Here is a 7,171-nt window from a genome sequence, read left to right on the forward strand (position 1 = left end):
TAGCTGACAAGCCAGCTGATAAACCAGCTGCTGCTACAATGTATGAAAAGATTGTGTCTAAAGACAAAAACAGATACTTAAACTCATTTCTTATAGTTGCCTTTCAGTAATGATTTGAATATTTGCCAGAAGGGGGAGCCGCAGTATTTACAATGCATGAAACCAAGTTCCCACGTTCTCTGAACACATTACATCAATTATACGAAGAAGTTACCGTGAACTAAACAGTTATGGGAATTAAGTAATTTCTTGCTTGAACGATTACCTCTGTTAAAAGAATATAGCATATATTATAATACAGAATATTTTCTAATTCTTGCATGACAGAAGGCCTGTCAGCTTGCATAGGGAAAATGATCAGTCTGAGAGTAATGCTGAATGTAATGAATTTGACTAATTGAAGTCTTTCACTGAAAGCTGGTGTTATCTCCAAATGTCCATGCCATTTGAAAGGTATGTCACAGGTTGTAATTTAGGCAGAAACCACCTCGTGGTTAATATTATCAGTTTGCAGAACAAAAAATGTGGAAGTAAAAAAAAACAAAGAAAAAAATGCACATTTTGGATAGCTCTAATTATTTTTTAATTTGATTGCCACTGGAATTGCATTTAATCCTCTTTAATGTTGGCTATGGGGAAGTGCCCCTGGACTGGTCTGTGGGTGCTCATGACAACAGAAGGGCACATATGAACAAAGAGAGAGATCATGTCATATCTTGTTTGATTCTCCAAATGAAACCAAATAAAATAAAATAATTGCTTGAGTGGATACAGATTATTGTGGCAGTGACTGGCACAATAGAGCCACAGCCAAAACACTGGACAAATCCCCTTTAAAATTTGATGAGAATATCACCAAAAATGTGCATTCTGCATTTATTCTGAAAAAAAGTGTTTGCACTTCCACCCGCCTGTCTCCCTCCCCCTCCCTCTCCTTGTGCTCTCCTCAGATAGCAACAGGTCAAAAGGTAGGTTGTAAAATAAGTACAATAATCACATTAATAACATGTTGTATACTAATATATTCATTGATGTCCATTGATTAATGTTTTTGGCAAATACCCAACCCCCATCAACAAGTCAAGCACATTCCACAATTTCACATGCTATTTATTATTCAAAAGCAGACTCGCTCCTTATTTATAAGCATACTGAATAATACTATATTTTGAGAATGTATTTAGATGATCACTGCTATAAAATGGGGTCATTATGATGAAAATGCCCTCTTTTGTGGAGCCAAAAGTGTTTTCCCTGTCTTCCTCAGAAATGTTCACTCGAGAATACCCGAGGGGCTACAAAGACGAGAGATTCCTTGGAAGTCCCCCAAAGAAAGTCCCCTATTTAGATGTAGCCATTGCAAATTTGTTGTAAAACGTCAACCTTTTTGGCCATAAAATCTCAAGGACAGTTTCCGCATGCATATTGAGAATGCTACAGTTTTGTTATGCAGGCAAAAAAATGCTGTATTGTCTTATGAAAGCCTAACTAACTATACACCATTTGAAATGTAATGTCATTAGCTAAAATGCTAGTGTATTTCCTTCTCACGGATGGGGACACGCATTTACTGTACAAGTATTACCGATACTGGTCAGCTATGTTTGTATGTGGGTTCCAGAGAGCCTATACAAAATGTAGGTAATAGCATTCATCTGTACAAGTACTTTTGTAGAAGTATGCAGTGGTGAAAGGAATAACAAGTAAACATTCTATCAACGTTTTGGCTTGCTGGACCCTTGCCGTGAAAAGAAGACTGACATTTTTTTTTTCGTGTAGCGTATGGATTTCCAAAATGGAGAGAAGAGGTTCCCCCACACTTGTTTTGCCACCCACATGTTACAAAATAAGAATAACTGTTGCAATGGCATCTTAAAATAGATTATACAGATAGAACCATGAGTTTTAAAACTTTCAAACAGTATATCCTGTTACCATAGTGATTAAAAATTGCACCGTTAGAAACGGAATGAATGCAAAAAAACCCACCCCGGCCCAGCCAGTGAGATTTAAGGGGTTAACAAGTAATAATAATTACATTGTCCTATATGTATTAGTTCATAACTACAAAATTGAGCGGTCTAATATCTCTTACTAAAAAAACAAACAAAGGTAATATTCATACAAATAAAACTATTTGTTTTGGCGTGTATTCTTAATTTCAAATGACTAATGATCAAGTGATGCCATTACCACACATGGACAAGAATATAACAGCTTGGGATACATTATTACAAACAAAAATGGCATTATTACAAACAGAAACATCAACAACAGAAGGCACAAAGGGAGTCCTAAACTTCTTCTTCAAGCACAGTGTTTCCATAATTTGTGACCCAGGCTAACAGCTTCACAGTTGCTAATAAGTAAACAGGTTTAATTGAGGATGGATTAAGTTTCGATGAACAACTGCCGATGCAGCTAACAGCCAAATGGTTTGCACGTGGACTATGTCTGACCACACAATTCTACAGAGAATGGGGCATGACACGAAGAGTTATTATGAAACAGTACCTCACCTCACAAACGAACTGCACTAAAAGTGTCTGTTAAATTATAAAAATCGATCACTGATTTATCAGAGTGTGGTTGACACTGTTCTACCGTGTGATTGTTTCAGTTGGGTTTTCTGGATGTGTTGTAGTTTTTCCCTCTTTTGGTGACTGGGACATGGAACTCCCAGACTTCATTCCTGCAGTTTGTTTGTTTTATTGTAAAAGGCTGACTTATTGTATGGGCCTTACTCTGAGTTTGATTCTGTCTTCTCCTCCCCTCCCACATCTATCAAAAAAGGCAAGTAAATATCGTCTTTCGGTCATTGTAAATGCTCAGTTACTCATTCATACAAGATAAGTTTAACTAGGTAGACTTTCAGAAAACACTTGGTGCCATTTAGGTGTGACTCTTTTCAGTATCTGTAAAATACTGTGGTTATGTGGTTCGCGCTAGGAAATGAGTCCTGCTTCAACAAGCTACTGTAGCTTGAATTGAATCAACAATTCACAAATATGGCATTGTCAAAACAGCATTGAATGCTTTCAGTAATAATTCCCAAGCCATGCACTGAAGACATACATTTCCTCCATTTCAACCCAAGCCTCCATTCTTAGGGACGTGACACAGAACAGTGAAATAATGCTATCTCTTCTCTGCTGTAATATTAGCTGCCACCTGCAATATTGCAGTCCCACTTCTGTCTACGTTGCTTCTGCTATTTATGTTGCCACGGCTGTGACCTGTTTTCATTTCAGGTAATTTGCAGTGCATGTGCACACAAAGCTCTCACAGTGTCTGTGAGAGTGTACTTGCTGAACACTGAACCAGGTGTAAACACTAGGGGGCGGGCGGGGGGGGGGGGGGGCGGTGAGCCCTACTCATACTTAGGTTTCTGGGGTAACAGTGGTAGTGGACACACCGACTGCCTCTCTCTCCCCCCAACAGTCTTACTGAAACCAAGCATGCTGGAGAATCTCCTCCAGGGTGGGCCGGCCCTGAAGCCTCTTTTCCAGGCAGCGTTGCAGGAGGTCTTTGCACTCTGAGAAGCAGAACACAGAGACAAGCAGAATATGGATATCAGTTCTGTGACTGAATAGAATACCCTCACTGAGCACTTTTTTAGGTAGTTATTATTTTTTAGACTTTATCCTAGTCACTTAGAGTTATGATGTGCTGTGTGTTCGGAGATGCTCTTCTGCATACCACTGTTGCAATGTGTGGTTACCGCTGCCACACAATTGGCTGATTAGATAATTGCATGAATTGCATGAAGTAAAAATGTTCCTAATAAAGTGCTTGGTGAGTGTATAACCCAGTGAAAATATTTGGTTGGGCAAAGGCTATGTATTCAGGGTCATTTTGACAGATCTAACAGTCTACTTACATTTCATATCTGTATTCGAACATTCAAATTGGGAAGACAAAGAAACCACCCGGCTCTGTTCCTGCTTACCGTTGGTGAGCTCCTGCCACAGGTAGAGCTCCTGGTTGATGATTTCTTTGGGGGTGCTGAAGGGAAGGATCCGGGTCAGCATCTGGTACAGCAAGATTCCCAGCTGCCAGACGGTGGAGGGCACTGCGTGGAACTCTGAGCGCAGGTAGCACTCAGGGGGCATGTGCAAGCATGTGCCAGCTGTAGAGGAGGGAAGGGTTAGCTATATTTCTGCCCTCAAGAATACCCTGGGGGCAGATGGGTCGTGTCAAATGGGTAATCTCACGTCTGCAGGTTTTATTTTAAAAGAGAGCAGCCTCGTATACCGAAAAGGCAGCTCCGGCTCCTGCCAGATATGGTGTTGTGGTGATTGTTTCTCATGCAGGAAACCTGGATTTAAGGTTCCCCTTTTCCATTTTCTCCCTCTTTGTTTTGCCCAATTTAGTAGAAATTATACAATAACAGATTATAAATGCAGGGGGTTTGGGGAAAGGCGATTTTAGCTGAAATAGGTCCATTGGAGCAACTCTCAGTTTAGAGGGTAGAACAGAGTTTGCATCGATCGTAAAATCAAGCAAAAAAACAGCCGTCTACCCCCCGGATTCTGTTCAGGGCAAAAAAACATGAGCCCTGACAGAGGCAGCTGCAGCCAGGGGGCGCTCTACTCACACGTGTCACTCTGTTACACTTCCACACTGCGTGCTGAGGAGTTTCCTCATTTCTCAGGATTAAAGATCCTCACCCGCACAAAATCAGTAACCAATAAGCAGTATCCTCACAGGCTGTCCAGTAATTAAGAAGCACGTGCTGTGACTGAATTCTGAACTGTTTTATTGCTTGCTTTATTTCAGCACAAATGCTAATAGTTCCCCATACAGTAAACCCTGTTAAATAAAACTCCTTGAGGGCTTTTTTCATTGCAGATTTTGCAATGCATTATGTTTTATTTTGTTTCATTTATTATGTTTTATTTGGTTTTTAAATCTACAGTGCGTTGAAACCTCTGCAAAAAGCACATTTAATAGGCTTAAATGATTTCCCAAACTGATTCACAAAACTATTTTTTAGGCATGGAATCTAAGCTGGTGCTCATTCCCTCATCTGAATTTATTCATCCCCTTGTTGTTAGGCCAGCCTTTAGCCTAATGGCTAAGCTGCATAACTGTGCCCCGGAAGGTTGGTAGTTCAAGCCTTGCTGTAGCCACAATAAGATCTGCACAGCTGTTGGCCCCTTGCACAAGACCCTTAATCCAACATTGATCCAGGGGTTATGGCCCCCTGCCTAGTCTAATCAACCATAAGTCGCTTTGGATAAAAGTGTCAGATAAATATCAAATTGTTGTGGCATAATTGCTGAAAACTCAACTCTTCAGGCTGCACCTTTCCCTCCCTACCTCACTGCTTTAATTAGCCATGTGTATGCTATAGCTTATAATAGCACTTACGTATAGTTATTGTAGCATTCGGGGTATTCTAGCTGCCAATCGTGGCTAGTTGGAAAGAGGGTTCAAGTTGTATCTATGTGATCACTCGAGAGCTGTACTTTCCTCTAGGGTTTTCAAGGCACTTGTCGCTGGTTTTGTACTTTATTGTAGGTCAATCTGGATAAGAGCGTCTGCTACATGACTGTAATGTGGTGTAATGAAATGCAGAGTTTTTAATGTAGGTCTGTCTGCGGCTCCCTTACCATGGAGCTTGTGGGGGCTCTCGATCAGCATGCCCCCGCAGCCGAAGTCCAGCACGTGGACGAGCAGCCCGCTGGCCTCCGTCTGCACCAGCACGTTGTCCAGCTTGATGTCGCGGTGCACCACCCCCCTCCTGTGGATCTCCAGCACAGCCTCCACCAGCTGCCTCAGTATCACCTGCAGACCAGGGGGGAAATGGGGGATGTTATTGTATGGTGCCTCAGTATCACCTGCAGACCAGGGGGGAAACCGGGGACGTTATTGTATGGTGCCTCAGTATCACCTGCAGACCAGGGGGGAAATGGGGGATGTTATTGTATGGAGCCTCAGTATCACCTGCAGACCAGGGGGGAAACCGGGGACGTTATTGTATGGAGCCTCAGTATCACCTGCAGAGCGGAGGGAAACCGGGGATGTTATTGTATGGTGCCTCAGCAGGAGGTCTGGTCTGAACAATGGATCGGGAGTTGGGGGGGGGGGGGGGGGGTGGTTTCCTAGCCCTCTCATATGAATTGTCATAGAGGTAGATGTGATTTTCCATTTTTATATGTTACATTTCTCCGTCCAAAAAAACGGTCACCTTCCTCAGAGAAGGACAATTGTGTGTGTGTGTGTGTGTGTGTGTGTGTGTGCACATACGTGTGTGTGTGTGTGTGCCCAGTATTGTCTATTTGCACCCAAACAACAGACACCTCTGACTGACATGTGTTTGACTCCAGACTGTAGTACCAGGGACCAAGTATAGTGACCACATGACCAAGTAGCATAGTGCACAGCTCGGATAATATGCAGTCATATGCTGGACATTGTTTTTAATGGATAGACTATGAAGACAGAACTTTCTCATATTGACCTGATGGGCATATATGAATGTGTTCATTATCTCATACTGATTCTGAGAACAAATACATCTTGCAAGTCACCATGCCGCTAACAGTCTATCCTGCATTTTGTGTTGGACGACCTGATCACGCAACGTTGTTTGATTACCTTCGCCTCGCACTCCTGCAGGAACCCTCCTCTCTGCAAGACGAAATCGAAGAGGTCCACTGAAGGAATGGGCCGTTCCAGAACCAGGAGCACCTCCTCCTGCAGCTTGTACCAGTCCAGGAGCCGTATCACGCCCTTGGGGGAGGGATTTCCTCTGCCCACGATCAGCAACAGAAAAACCTCCAGGGGGATCTCTTGTATTTGCCCATCTAGGTTCTAAGAGGGGGCAGAAGACACAATCCGTGCAGAGGAATCACTCACAAACAGTCAGTTGTATCACTCACAGTTATGGCACTCTCAGTGGCATCAATCACAATTTACATGTAGTTATCCTCAGAGAAAACAATCAGAGGCACTGTCATGAGTATCAAAAGCAGGTACAAGGACATTAACCCTTTGAAGAGTAGGTTTCAAGGCAGTGTTCTAGAACTCAATTGCTTTACCAGAGGATATAGCACAAAGCAGGATTACTGAGTTAGCTGGATAAATTCACAGAGTGAAACCCAGAACTGGAACATGGCCTGAAGTAAAAACAGCCGTTCTGGGTTTTACTCTGTGAACACTCTGC

The sequence above is a fragment of the Conger conger genome, chromosome 8, assembly GCF_963514075.1.
Source record: "Conger conger chromosome 8, fConCon1.1, whole genome shotgun sequence".
Taxonomy (NCBI): Eukaryota; Metazoa; Chordata; class Actinopteri; order Anguilliformes; family Congridae; genus Conger; species Conger conger.